At 34.9% G+C, this 16,376-nt stretch overlaps 1 non-coding gene across 1 annotated transcript; it reads right to left on the bottom strand.

Moving 5' to 3' along the window:
* Positions 1 to 5,314: 5,314 nt before the first annotated feature.
* Positions 5,315 to 5,421, bottom strand: LOC121215022 (small nucleolar RNA R71). The gene has a single exon (XR_005910757.1). It is a non-coding gene; the product is annotated as a small nucleolar RNA R71 (small nucleolar RNA).
* Positions 5,422 to 16,376: the final 10,955 nt, after the last annotated feature.

Genomic DNA, 16,376 nt, shown 5'->3' with positions numbered 1-16,376 from the left:
CAAAAGGTGCCTTTAGCACACATCAAAACCTACATATGCACTTTAAAATGCATACCAATTCACGATTCAAACTTTACCAAAATAAACCTATTAGCTCGATTAATCAAACCGAAATTGCCAAGAGGAAGGGTGAATTGGCCTTTAAAAATTTTGGTGGAAGTAAGGAAAGAAAATGAAACAATGAACACAAAGATTTAGAGTGGTTTAGCCCCAATTGCCTACTCCATTACCTTAGCTTTTCACAACTAAGGACTTTCTCAAATTCACTAATTTGTTCAACCTTTGAGGACAAGGTTTAACCTTATAACCCTATTAAGATTTCTACCCAAAATTTTAAGATAAACTCTCTCAAAGAATTACAAATAACAAAACAAATAGATAATCCTAACAAGATTAGAATATTTGTCAGTTAAACACAAATAGAAAATAATACACTTGAGCAAAAGAAAGACAATAAAGAGCTTACAAGTGTGTATAAGAGAATTATGGAAGTATTGATTACAAAGGTTGTTTGATTGATGGTTTTTGCTTGGATATGCTTTCTTGCTGTTGTAGGATCTTTAGAAGCTGGTGTTTATACCCCCTGATTGATTTTCAACCGTTGAGGTTGTTGTGGTAGTTAATAGAGCCGTTAGGGATCTGAAAACCAAAGCATTTAATACATTGTTAGAGCTGTTGGAAATGCTCCAACAAGTATCGCTACCAAACAAAAAGGTATCGATATTTTTTGTAAGAAATGCTAAATTCAGTTGCCTCTTGGAGCTAAAATATCGATACCATACATATTTTATCGATACCTTATAAAAAGGTATTGATATCGAACCGATACTTAGCTAAATTTGTGAAAGCCATAATGTCAATTCGGTATTGTTTCTTTCAAGGGGTATCAATAAATTTTTTTTTTTTGAAAAATATCAAACTGGACATTGATTATTCAAGAGAAAAACAAAAAGAAATAAAGTTCCAAAAAAAACTAGCCTCAACCAAAAATGAGACCAACCCAAAACGAAAAATAAACCGACCCAAACCAGAATTGAAAATTGTCCTTTAGATAAAAAAAAATACTAACCAAAAAGCCCTAAAAACTAAAAAATTAAAATAACCAAACGTTTAGTTAGATATGTAGCTGACAACCACCAAAATAATTAATCGTCCTTATGTCTTTTTTTTGTCAGTTGCAGTTTCCTAAAGCAGCATTTCCCTTAGATTAGTCGTTCTCTCTTGCCTTTTCCTCTCTCATATCGGCCCTCACATGGGTCTTCTTCAATCGGGTTCCTTTGGCTATCTTCGCCTCATTTCTTGTCTAATGATGCTTGGAACCTCTCCTTCAAGGTAAGTTTCCTCCCCCTTCTTCATGCTTTCTGTTACAAGGACATGCTTGAGATAATTTACTGTTTTAAGGACATATTGAAAGTTTATCCTTTGAAAATACCCTTTACACTATTGAATATCTCTTCCAATAGCCTCAATAACTGATTTCTCTTGAGTATTTAACTGACTTTTCTTTACTATTGTCACCGATTCGAGCCCCAAATGAACCCCTAATAATACTGCTTGAAGGCATGTATGCGCCCCTCTTGCAAACAGTGTTAGAACTGCTCAATGTAGGGTCAATTTCAAGGCTACGATCTCCCCCGAGGTGTTTCCGGTCACAACCCCCGAACCAGATCTGGCTTGCTTGATGTCAAAGCCTACGTCAAAATTTATCTTCACATTAGTTCCTAGTGAAGGTCCCCATTTTACTTGAACCTGAGTCTGGTATGCTTCTGTTCCTCCACCCCATCCATCTCACTAATGTAGCTTAATACCTAATATGTAATTTCCTTACTCGAAGACTTTTTCTCCTCATGCACTAATTGATTCATGTTTGTCCAGATTGCCTACACTTCACAATAGAACAACCTACAATGCTCACTGGTATTGTTTTTAAAACTCCAAGTAAGCCACTCCCAGCTATTTTGAACTGGGTTAGAAAGTATCCAAGAAAGACTTAAATTTACCCATGCCTTAATTGATGTAAAGTAATCCCTAAAAATATGATTGGTGTTTTCTGCTGCTTCGAGACATCTAGGGCATAATATTTCGATAAGGACTCATTTATAGCTTAGATTTACGAAAGTGAGGGATAAAATTCCATGAAAGTTTCCACATTTTAATTTTAATTCTCAAGGGTATTTGTAATGTCCATAATTTTGTATAGAAATCTGTAAGGTCATTCTATATTTGAGTATCATTATGATAAGAGGTACCTTTTTGTAATAGTTTATAAGCACTCTTCACAGAAAACTCCCCTAAGGGCTCGCCACTCCATACTATCATGTCTTCGTGAACTTCTTTTTCCAAAGAGATATGCAAAATTCCCTTCACAATATCCTCTTAGAAGGTATTGACAACAAGATCTCCCTTCCATTCTCTAGTTTGTACATCAATTAAATCTGAAACAAGATTTATCTCATCAATACTAATGTTGCTATTTAATCTGTACCTAACAGGCTCTGGAATCCATACATCTTCCCCTACTAAGATCCTCTCCCTAGTTTCGACCCTCCAACATAGCCCATTCTGTAAAAGTCCCCTCGCTGCCCAAACGCTCTTCTAGGTATGAGAAGGTAGAATCCCTAACCTTGCATTTAAGAAATCAGAGTTCGATAAATATTTAACATTTAAAACATGGGCTAAAAGTGAATTTAGATAATTTCAAATACGCCAACCCTACTTCGCTAACAATGTAATGTTAAACTTTGACAAATTTCGAAACCCTAAGCCCATATTTTCTTTTAATTCACAGAAATGATCCCACCTACACTAATGTATACCTTTCCTACCGTGTCCTTTTTGCCACCAAAATTTAGCTATAATACCTTCCAATTCACCACAAAGGCTCTTCGAAAGCAAAAAAAAAACATGTCGTAGAGTATGTTGGAATAGTCTACAAAACAGCCTTTATAAATACCTTCTTTCCACCTTAAGATAAAAACTGCACACTCCAACTCTCAATTCTCTTTTTAAAATGGACTTTTAGGTTTTCAAAAGATTTTTTTTCCTCCCAACCATATTAGGCAGATTGAGATACCTTTCTAGATCATTTGAATATCTTACACCTAAAATGTTGGAAACAAGTTGTCTATCACCTTCTGAAGTATTGGAACTATAAAATACTATCGATTTATCATAGTTAACACAATCCCCCGAACATCTTTCACACTCCCTTAGCATCGATTTCAAAACTCGCGCCTCATTAGCATTTGCTTCTCCAAAGAGAATGCAGTCATCGACAAATAGCAAATGGGAGATTTGAGGGCTACTTCTGCTTGCCTTTGCCCCTCTCATCAACCAATCCCTCATTGCTAACCTCATAAGATTTGATAGGCCTTCGCTATAGATCCAGAAAAGAAACGGACTCAAAGGGGTTGCCTTGTCAAAGTCCTCTAGAAGGTCTAAACAACTCCCCATCTTTCCCATTAACTATAACCGAATATGAAACATAAGTGACACATTTCATTACTACCCTAACCTATGCCGAATCAAACCCTATACGTAACATCATCTCCCGAAGAAATTGCCATTCGACTCTATCATAAGCTTTACACATATCCAACTTCACCGCCATAACCCTTTTTCCCCACTCTCTTTTGTCGAAAAGTATGCAAAATCTCATAAGCCAACAACACATTATTCGAAATCAATCTCCTTAGAACAAAAGCACTTTGGGAACAATGTATACACGACTCCAAGATATCTTTGAAACAATTGTCAATCATCTTTGCTACAAATTTATAAAGGACATTACACTAACTGATAGGTCTAAAATTCCCTAAATTCATTGGGTGGAGGATTTTAGGAATTGGAACTATATTAGTAATGTTCAAAGAGTTGAAATCCATACCTTCATTCAAGATAGCCAAGAAAAAAGCCACAACATCCCTCTCTACTATGTGCCAACATCTTTCGAAAAATAAAGCAGGAAAACCATTTTCTCTAGACGCATTAGTTGGGCCCATATCTTTTAGCGTCGCTTATAACTCTTGAAAAGAGTTGTCTTTCAAACCTCTAAGCTTGATTAATTGCCTATACTTAAGTAGATATATTTTTATTTTTAGGTTATTTTTAGAACATTTCATAATAACGTTTGGATTGTGTCTTAAATCTTATTTCATGTTACTTTTACTGTTGGGAGAAGGGAATTGGTTGTTGTATGTAGCAGGTGCAAGAAGGATGAAAAAGTAAGAAAAGAATGAAAGAAGTGAGATATTGCCATGGCAAAAGGTTAGATGGATTACCAATACAAATGCCAAGCAATTTCAGAAAAATGTTGACGCAGCACTCAGTCCTTGTCACTTTCAGCCAGCTAGACGTATACTAGATGAATCCACCTGAAAAATAGGGAGAAAAGTGTTGTTGAGAAGGGGGACCTACCCTATAAAAGATGAAAGAGAAAAGAACCGAATAAGGGATTTTTACACGAGAATTTTGGAGGGGGATTTGAGAAAGAAAATTTTGCTCTAAAAAAACTCGTGTGAAAGTTCCATAAAATAAGTATAGGGTAGCAGCTTAAGAGAAAAATTAGAAACGCAAGAAAAGGGACGAGCAATCAACCTTAGGCTCTGCATGATTCACCAGCGACATCATATTAACACGCGACAATTTTTGGGCATTGTTGCCAGGGATCGACAAATTGGTGAGTTTTGGTTTGTTATTATCGATTTAATTTTGTTAGTTTTAGCTTACTTAGTTGTTTTTTTTATTTTTTAGGTTTATTGCTAGTTTATGAGTAGAGGTATTCCTAAAAACAAAGAGTATTATTTTGATCCTAAAATTGAGAGAACCTTGAGGAGAAGGAGAAAGGAATTACGAGAGATGGCAAGGTTTGGAAATGATCCAAACAGAGAAGATCTATTACATCCGAATGGTAGGGACACTGATATTCCTCATGTGATAGATGATAGAGACAAATCCATTATAGAACATTTAGTGCCTATCTTGGATAATTTGAATCCAAGGATTGTCAGGGCACATATTCAAACTCAGCATTTTGAGTTGAAACCAGTGATGTTTCAAATGCTACAAATAGTAAGACAGTTCAGTGGATTACCTACTGAAGATTCACGACTGCATTTAATACTCTTTTTGGAGGTCTGTGATTCATTCAGGTAACAGGGTGTTCCTGAAGATGCCATGAGACTCAAGTTATTTTCTTATTCGTTGCGAGATCGTGCTAGAGCATGGTTAAATGCTTTTTCGTTAGAACAGTGGCATCTTGGAATGAACTTTGTCAAATATTTTTGTTGCAATACAACCCTCCAAACTGAATGCCAAATTAAGGAACAATATTACATCTTTTTGACAATCTGAAGATGAGATATTGTATGAAGCTTGGGAGCGATTCAAGGAATTGATTAGAAAATGCTCGATGCATGGTTTCCAACATTAGACGCAAATGGAAATGTTTTACAATGGACTAAATGCACATACACGAATGGTAGTTGATGCATCCGTCAATGGAACTTTGCTAGATAAATAGTATAATGAAGCATATGAAATTTTGGAAAGGATAGCTAACAATGATTATCAATATCTGACAACAAGAGTGGGAATTGGTAAAAAAGTTGCTGGAGCTATGGAGCTTGATGCAATCACTTGATTAACTACTTAGTTATCATCCCTAACTAATATGATTAGAACATTGAAAAGACTAGCTATAGTGCAGGAAATGAAAGCGGTGGAATTAACATGTGTTTATTGTAGGGTAGTTCTTATTTTTGATTAATGCGCAGCAAACCCAGCTTCAGTATTTTACATGGGAAATTTTAATCAAAACAATAATCCATATTTCAATACATACAACCTAGGATGGAAACAAAATCCTAATTTCAGTTGGAGTAATCAATGAGTGGGAAATTCCAAGAATGTTGTTCGACATAATGTCACAAGTACACCACCTGGATACAATCAACCTATGCCATGTCAAAATGTTCAAAAAACATCATCATCATCATCATCTTCATCTATGGAAGCTCTATTGAAGGAATACATGGCCAAGAATGATGTTGTAATACAGAGTCAAGCTGCATCTTTAAGGGCTTTAGATAATCAAGTGGGGCAAATTGCTAGTGCATTAAGTTCAAGACCGCAAGAAGCATTGCCGAGTGATACTGAAAATTCAAGATCTCAAGGAAAGAAGCATTGCAAAGCCATTACACTCAAAAGTGGTACTCAACTACTTGGAATTGTTAATGATGTCGCTATTAAAGAAGATTGCTAAGATTTCACACATAAGGTGAATTCAGAACTAAGTAATGGAGCACCTACAGTTGAAAAAAGTAAAAAAAATGTTGCAATAGATTTTGCTTGTGTTGCCAATAAGAATACCATGGAAAAACAACCTCAACAAGTTGAAGGACGGCCACCGCCACCTTTTTCTCAACTATTTCAAAAGTCAAAGCAAGATTTTCAATTCAAAAAACTTCTTGGATGTCCTGAAGCAACTTCATATCAACATACCACTGGTGGAAGCATTGGAGCAAATGCCTAATTATGTAAAGTTCATGAAGAACATATTGTCAAAGAAGTGCAAACTAAGGGAATTTGAAACTGTTGCTCTAACTGAATGGTGCATAGCAATGTTGATGAACAAACTGCCACCAAAACTAAAGGACCCAATGAGTTTTACTATTTCTTGCTAAGTTGGAAATCATTGTGTAGGCAAGGCATCATGTGACTTAGGTGCAAGCATAAATTTAATGCCTATATCTATTTTCAAAAATTTGGGAATTGGGAAGGCGAGACCTACAACTATCATGCTGCAGCTAGCTGGTCGTTCTTATGCACATCTGGAAGGTAAAGTTGAAGAAGTGTTAGTAAGAGTTGACAAATTTATTTTTGTGGCAGATTTTATTATTCTGGAATGTGAAGCTAATAAAGAGGTACCAATTATTCTTGGTTGACTTTTTCTACCCACTAGTAGAACATTATTGATGTACTTAAAGGTGAATTAACAATGAGAGTTAATATCCAGCAAATAACTTGTATCAAGTTAGTCCTTTTTCATTAATTAGGTATCTAAACGTTAATATTTCTTAATCAAATTTTAATACGAATCTAATGACTCCATAAATATTATAAAAATAATATTTATGAGTCGACACAAAGGAAATTTGTGGTCCCGAACCACTATTCCATCATCACTGAAAGTCATGCTCTTATAATTCTCCCCCTTAAAAAATTTCGTCCTTGAAATTGTTACTTGAGAATAGATTCAGATACTGTAGTTCCATCGATTCCTCTGTTTCCCAGGTAGCTTCTTTAGTACCATGATGATGCCACAAGACTTTTACTAACGGTAATCATTTATTCCGTAGTTCTTTGACTTCTAGAGCTAAAATTTTCACTGGTTCCTCCGAATGCATCAAATCTGGCTGTAGCTCAATCTCACTATGAGAAATCACATGTGAAGGATTAGATTTGTACCGTCTTAGCATTGAAACATGAAACACATTATGAATTTTTTTGAGTTCAGAGGGAAAAGTTAATCTATAAGCTACAGGGCCGATTCATTCAACAGTTTCGTACAGTTCGATAAATCTTAGACTCAGCTTTTCTTTCCTATTGAAACGTAACACTTTTCTCCTCGGAGAGACTTTTAAGAATACACGATTTCTGACGATCAGATGTAGCTTTCAAACAATCTCGAATAACTTGAACTTTGTCTTCAGTTTCTCAGATCAAATCAATTCCTACCATTTTGGGTTCACTCAATTCAGACCAATACAATAGTGTTTTAAACTTTCTTTTATAAGGAGCTTCAAATGGTGTCATTTTTATACTGGATTGATAACTATTATTATAAGCAAATTCAGCTAACGGTAGATATTTTTCCCAACTACCTTCAAACTCGAGTATACAACATCTCAGCATATTTTCTAGAATCTGTATCACTCGTTTTGATTGCGCATATGTCTGAGGATGAAATGCTGTCCTGAAATTATGCTTAGTGCCCAAAGCCTCGTGAAGTTTGCTCTAAAATCTTGATATAAATCTCGGATCACGATGAGAAATAATAAATGTCGAAACTCCATGTAATCTCACAATTTCAGTTACATATAATTCTGCTAATCTCTCAAGTGAGAAATCTATTCTGACAGGAATAAAATGTGCCGATTTAGTAATCTTTCAATAATCACCCATATCCAATCTTTCTTTTTCGGAGTTATAGGTAAACTAGATACGAAATCCATCGTGGCTCACTCCCACTTCCACTCAGGAATCATAACAGGTTATAGTAAACCCGATGGCACCTGATGCTCTACTTTTACTTGCTGACATATTAAACATTTAGCTACAAAGTCACAAATTTCCCGTTTCATACCTGCCACCAATACATCTGTTTCAAGTCACAATACATCTTCGTGCTACTAGGATGAATCGAATACGTACTACTGTGAGCTTTAGATAGAATCACTTTTCAAATCTAGATCATCCGGAACGCAAATCCTATCATGATAACGCAATGCACCGTTATTTCCAACATTGTACTTAGTACTTATATTATTCTGAACCAATTGTCATTTCAACATCAACTTAAGATATTTATTTTGCAATTCTTAAATTTGTTGTAGGAACAGAGGTTTAGTTCTCAACTCTGCCTGTACAAAACCATCTTCATTTAGAGCTAAATGAGCGTTCAACACTCAAAGTGCAAACAATGACGACTTTTAACTGAGTGCATCCATAACCATATTAGCTTTTCCCGAATGATAATCAATAACCAGGTCATAATCTTTTAGTAGCTCTAACCAACGTCTTTGTCTCGAATTCAGTTCTTTCTGAGTCATCAAATACTTTAAACTTTTTTGATCTGTAAACGCGTGACATTTCTTATCGTATAAATAATGTCTCTAAATTTTCAAAGCAGATACAATTGCCACCAGCTCGAGATATGTGTAGGATAATTCTTTTCATGTGCCTTTAGCCCTCAAGAAGCATAATCTACTACTTTCCCTACCTGCATCAACACATAACCAAAACCATTGAGAGACGTATCATTATAAACAGCAAATGCTACCCCAGACTCAAGCTAACTCAACACTAGAGCTTCTGTCAACATGTTCTTCAGCTGATTAAAACTCTATTGGCACTTATCGGACCAAACAAACTCAACATTTTTCTGCAATAATTCGGTTATTTGTGAAGCAATAATCGAGAATTTTTTAACAAAATATCAGTAGTAACCTGCTAAACCTAGAAAACTTTGTACCTTAAAAATATTATTTGGAGTTTTCCAATTCATCACAGCAGAAACTTTACTTGGGTCAACTCGAATCCCGTCAGCTAATACTATGTGACCTAAAAATCCAACTTTGCGAAGCCAGAATTCACATTTACTGAACTTTGCATACAACTGTTTCTTTCTTAAAGTCTGTAACACAATTCTCAAGTGTTGAGCATGCTCGGATTCTGTCTTGGAATAGATCAACATATCATCGATAAATATAACAACAAATTTATCCACATGAGGTTGAAAAACTTGATTCATCAAATCCATAAAAGTAGTAGGGGCATTAGTCAAACCAAATGGCATTACCAGAAACTCATAATGACTATAACGACATCTGAAAGCAGTCTTTGACACATCACAGTCTTTAACCTTTAATTGATAATACCCAGATCTGAGATCTATCTTTAAGAACACTGTAGCACTTTTTAATTAATCAAACAAATCAACGATACATGGCAATGGATATTTATTTTTGAACGTGAGTTTGTTTAACTGTTTATAGTCTATACACAATCTCAAAGAGCCATCTTTCTTTTTCACAAACAACACAGGTGCACCCTAGGGAGATACACTTGGTCGAATAAACCTTCTATCTAACAACTCTTGCAACAGTGCTTATAACTCTTTTAATTCAGCTGGTGCCATGTGGTATGGTGATATCGATATAGGTGTTGTACTAAAAACCAGATAAATTACAAACTTAACTTCACGATCAGGATGTAAACCCGACAACTCTTTGGGAAACACATCAGTAAATTCACTAACAACCGATAACTAATCTAACTTTGATTCTAAATCTCTGGTATCAAGAATGTATGCTAGAAACACTTAACTACCTTAACGTATCAATCTCTGTGCAGAAATATTTGAAATGATTCTAACAGCATTTTTTAGCCCATCTGACTCAACTAAAATCATCTCTCCTGTCAGACATTTCAAATCAACTTATTTTTATCTACAGTTTACCACAACATCATGCAACGATAGCCAATCCATACGAAGAATAACATCAAATTATCGAAAGGTTAAGAACATCAAATCAGTAGAGAATTCATAGCTTCTAACTTTCAGTGGACATTTACGACAAACTAAGTTAACTATCACACTCTGACCTAGTGGGTTAGTAACTTGAATTTCATACTCAGTGGATTCAACAGATAATTTCTTTTCTATTACTAATGTTGTGCAAATCTAAGAATGATTTGGCCCAAGGTCAATTAGTGCATACACAGTAACATCAAAGAGATAGAATATACCAACAATCACATTAGGTGCAGCAGCTTCTTCTCTGGCTTGAACTGCGTATATGCGAGCAGGTGCTCTAGCCTCTGGCTGAACAACGGTATCTTTTACTCCTGTACGAGCTTTCTAATAGTGCTATTCTGGCCCGAATGTCTGCCTTTCTGAGACGTACACATTTGCTTTTCATTTTGTTCTTTATTTTCTTTTAACTGTTTAGGACAATTCCGGAGAAAGTGATCAATCGACCCACATCTATAATAGGCTTTCGATTTAGCTCTACACTCACCAAGATGATATTTTACACAATGTTTAAAACTGGGCTTCGAAGCATTCTGTACACTTCCCACACTATCAACCGGTTTATTAGGAGATTTGAAATCATGCTGGATTGATTTATTTTTATGTTGATGTTCAAACATTGAAGTAGCTCGACTAAAATCTTTTTTAGTCTTCTTTGCTGGTGATACAGAAAATGACTTAGAAGAACTTCTCTTATGAAACTCTCGAATTCATCTATCCTGTTGTATCTTGCGGTTGTACACTTCTTCCATTTTCTGTGCATGATTAGATAAAACAACAAATTCTCGAATTTCATTACCTTCGATCAACATTCAGATTTCATCATTCAAGCAATCTTCAAACCAGATACACATCTCTTCTTAGTAGGCGCAATCTCCCGGGCATACCTACTGATATATACAAACTCTCTCTCGTACTCAGCTACCGATTTATTTCCTTGATGTAACTCAAGAAATTCTATATTTTTCTGTCCAAATATCGTTTCCTAAAATACTTCTTTTTAAACTCGATCTGAAAGAAATCCTAAGAAATTTTCTTTCCCGGTACCACAGCTACTAACGTAGTTCACCAAATGTACGCTTCCTCTTTTAATAATGAAACAATACATCCAAGAAAATCATCAAGAGGGAAAACCATTTCTTCAAAAACTCGTAAAATGTTCTGAAGCCAATACTCAGCTTTAACCGAATCATCTTTTGATCTACCTCAAAATTCTTCGGCACCACACTTTATAAGCTTCTCTATTGGAATACGTCGACTAGGCTTAGTCACTGGAGGAGGTGGAGGTGCAACCAGAGGTATAACATGTGGTACAATAGGGGTGGAGGTCGTTCAGCCAGAGTATTCATTTCCATAAACTCGATGAACCATTGGTTCATAAATTCAAAGAACATTTTTTAAGTTCATATTCTTGTACTGGAGGAATCAGAATATTACTGCTCGTCCCATGATTAGAGGTCGGTACATTACTATTAACCTCATCATTATTAGCACGATCAAATCCGTCTGACATCTTTACAATCTAAAATAAAAACAAAGGCTAGATCGGATCAAACATGTCACACTATCACAGGTTATATGGCATGTAATTCTAGAAATTTCATATGCTACATTCAGTCCAAGAATTGACTAAATCGTAGCTCTGATACCACTAAATGTAACACCCCTAGCCTATATCCGTCGCTTGATTAGGGTTACGAAGCATTACCAAACAAATAGAACATTAAGCATACATTTCATACATCATTGTAAATATATTAAATTACATTCATTCACATACGTATCGTCCCTTAATCGAGCCCTCAAGGCCCGGAAAACACTTTAGAAATAATTCGAGACTAAATAGAAAACATTTTGAATGTTTATGAAAAAGTTAGAAAAATTTGACTGTAGGGGTCACACAGCCGTGTGCCTCACATGGTTGAGACACATGCCCATGTCTCATGCTGTGTTACCTTTGAAATAGGGACACACGGCCGTGTCACACGCCCTTGTAACTCTCATAATAGCCCTACACGCCCGTGTGCCAGGCCGTGTAACTCTCAAAATAGCTTCACACACTGATGTGCCAGGCCATGTGCTATCTGACTTGTATCCAATGGAACCTATAGGGAACATACGGCCATGTCGCCAGGCCGTGTGTCACACACGACTGAGACACACCCGTGTCTCTGGCTGTGTGAACCTAAAATGGACTTTAATCAACAAGTTTACCATTTTCAACTTACTTAGACTCAAAGCAAACCATTTAATAGCTGACTGATTTATTCAAAGTGACATTAAAAAGGCCAAAAACATGCCAAATCAACCATCCTAAGTGCCTAACCAATGTATCCTCATTGATACCACAAGTATATACAATTATACATCAAAATGAATCATCAATCACAACTTATCAAATCATAAGATTTTAACAGTTAAACAATATGCCTATTATAGGCACCTTAACCATAATATCACATTAACACATACCATACATAATGTGCATTAAAACATCTTACCACACTCTCATATATCATATAAGTTATCAATTTGCACATATGTTCATACTTAGCAATTTACATATTCAAAACATTAGTAATAACATTCAAACCTATTACATGCCATATAATCTGAAATAAATGTTCCAAAAACTACCAAATTATGCTGGATAGTGTGACTTGAGTGCTGATTCGATCATCCAACCTGTCAAGTATCTACAAGAACATTAAATAACATAAGCGAAATGAATTTTAGTAAGTTTGACATATTAAAACAATAAATCTTATCGAAGTAAGTACAACAATTCAAACAATAACAATTCAATCATGAAGGTTTTCTGTCATCCACAATCTCAATCGATAAATCACAAATGTTCAATTTAATACTCAAATTTATATAGCAAATCCATCAAAATCATTAAATAATTTACCTTACTGAGATTTTCAATTCAAAGAATGACTTACAGATTAGAGTACATCGTTAATCCAACCAAAACACACCATATGCTCATAAAAGCCAACCAAACAAACACACCAATGCTCATAAGAGCTTATCTTTACGAAACACAACAATGGTCATAAGATTTAGTCCAACCGAAACATGCCAAAGCTCATAAGAGCTAGTCCAACCGAAACACACCAAATAGTGTGTATAACACGAGAGTTCGCAAAAAATAATGAACCTCGATTTATTCGGGAAACATATATATCACTCCATAACCATCTCCACTCCAATCCCCCACAACATGCCATATCTCGACTGTACTCTACCCAAGTTCAATCCGATCCAAACATCAAATTCTGTAACGTTTCTCATATAACCTTTCATCATCAATAATCGAATATATCTATTGTACCATTCTATACTATTCAACAATTCATATAGATATTAAATTTTAAACCATACGAACTTACCTGGATTGAATTGTAGTAATTGTAGAAGTTTAGGGACTATTCTGTAATTTTTCTTTTTCCACGAGTATCGACGAGATCTTGATATAAAATATTAAATTTCTCTATTATCAGTTTACATTTCATATTTCAATTCATTTTAAAATTAATACCCTTTTTTTTAAATTTACACAATTACCCCAAACTTTTACAATTTTTATAATTTAGTCCATTAACCCGAAATTCAACAAATTATCCATTTTTCTCAAGTCAATATTCCATAAAAATATACTAGGCCCTTAAATAGTCCCTAATGAGCTTTAAATTCACTATAAAACCCTAAAATTTTTTCATTTTCACAATTTAATCCTAAAATCAATATTTAACAAAAATCACTTTACAAAATCAACAAACAACACAATCAAATCTCAAAATACACGGTATTCATGAAAAAATTCCAGATTCATCAATGGAAACTTATAAAATATTTGACAGATTCAAAAACGAAGGTATGAGCTAGCTAAACCTAGTCGCGGCGATTTCAAAAACATAAAACTTACAAGAAATGGATATAGAAAACACGCACATGCAAAGCAAATAGCTTGGCCAATTCTCATAGCTTAAACAACCATGAATTTTTGGGTATGGAAAGTAAAATGAAGAAGAAACTTAAAATGAATAAGAAACGTTTTTCTTTTACTTAATTTTGTTTTAATGTCATTAAAATTACAAATTTACCATTGAAACATATTATTTTGTCATTTTCCAGTAGTTTTCCATTCCATTATAATAATTAGGGCTTAATTATCACTTAAGTCTGTCCTCACTTATTAATTAAACCATTTGATTACTATAATGATATAATTACTATGTTTTGCACCTTTTACAATTTAGTCCTTTTTCCTTAATTAGCTATTAAATGTTAATATTTCTTAACCAAATTTTAAAATGACTCTAATGAATCCATAAATATCCTAATAATAATATTTATGCATTGACATGATGGAAATTTGTGGTCCCGAACCACTATTCCGTCACCATTGAAAATCGGGTTGTTACGTAACCTTTAATATATTTGATACCATGAAGTGTGAAGATACAAATCAAGGTTGTCACACCAGTGGGATTATTGCACAGTAGTAGAGGAAGAATTAGAGGAATGTTGTTACAACAATTCAGATACTGAAGTAGGCCGAGTTGAGTTGAATGAAGAGGAACTGATTTAAGAACTTAGTGGATTGATGGAGGCTAAGCAACTTGAAAATGGAACACTGAAGGGTTTCGAATCTTTAAATTACCAGAACATTCTTTCAAACCTCATCGACCTTCTATAAAGGACCCTCCTACTTTGGAGTAAAAGCCTTTGCCATTATATTTGACGTACGCCTACTTCAGAGACAACAACACTTTTTCAATAGTTATCTCTACAGAATTAAAATCTGATCAAGAGGCTCAATTGTTAGAAGTTTTAAAGAGATCTAAGAAAGCACTGGGGTGGACAATCGCGAACATCAAAGGAATTAGTTTGACCATCTGCATGCATATGATTTTATTAGAGGATTGGCATGGTAATTCTATTGAGTAGCAGAGAAGACTGAACCCTATTATGAAGGAAGTCATTAAAAAAGAAGTTATCATTTGGCTTGATGCTGGAATAATCTACCCTATTTCTAATAGTTCATGAGTGAGCCATGTTTAATGTGTACCCAAGAAAGGAGGAATTATTGTGGTTAGCAATGATAACAATGAGCTCATTCTAACTCGTATTGTCACAGGATGAAGAGTTTGCATGGACTATTGAAAGATCAACAAAGCAACCCGGAAAGACCATTTTCCATTGCCATTAATTGATCAAATGTTAGATAGATTAGTAAGAACATCTTTGTATTGCTTTTTGGATGGTTATTAAAGGTATAACTAGATTTCCATAGCTCCTACTAACCAAGGGAAGACTAAGTTCACATGTTCTTATGGAACCTTCGCTTTTAGATGAATGCTTTTTGGATTGTGCAATGCCTCTGCAATATTTCGACATTGGATGATGGCAATATTTTTGGACATGGTGGAGAAATTTTTGGATGAATTTTCGGTATTTAGTGATACTTTTGAAGGTTTTTTAAAAAGCCTGGAGCTAGTTCTTTGTCGGTGTGAAGAGACTAACCTTGTTCTGAGTTGGAAAAATGCCATTTCATGATCTGTGAAAGCATTGTTCTGGGACATAAAATTTCACAGTAAGAGGCTGCCGTAGACAAAGTGAAGATTGAGGTTATTGAAAAATTGCCACCACCTATTACAATTAAAGGTATTCGAAGTTTCATTGGCCATGTAGGATTTTATCGACGCTTTATTAAGGATTTTTTGAAAATATACAAACCCCTGTGTGCATTGTTAGAGCATAACAAATATTTCAAGTTTGATGAGTCTTGTTTACAAGCATTTGAGGAATTGAAAAAGCAACTGGTAACAACACCAATTGTCATAACAATGGACTGGACATTACCTTTTGAACTTATGTGCGATGCTACTGATTTCGCTATAGGAGCAGTACTTGGGCAAAGAAAGAACAAAGTGCTTTATGCCATCTACTATGCAAGCCAGATGCTGACTGATACGCAGCTGAACTACACTACTACTGAAAAGGAGCTATTGGATGTGGTATTTGTATTTGAAAAATTCAGATCTTATTTAGC

The sequence above is a fragment of the Gossypium hirsutum genome, chromosome D02 (genome assembly GCF_007990345.1).
Source record: "Gossypium hirsutum isolate 1008001.06 chromosome D02, Gossypium_hirsutum_v2.1, whole genome shotgun sequence".
In the NCBI taxonomy this organism is placed as follows: Eukaryota; Viridiplantae; Streptophyta; class Magnoliopsida; order Malvales; family Malvaceae; genus Gossypium; species Gossypium hirsutum.
This window is presented reverse-complemented; position numbering and strand designations above follow the sequence as displayed.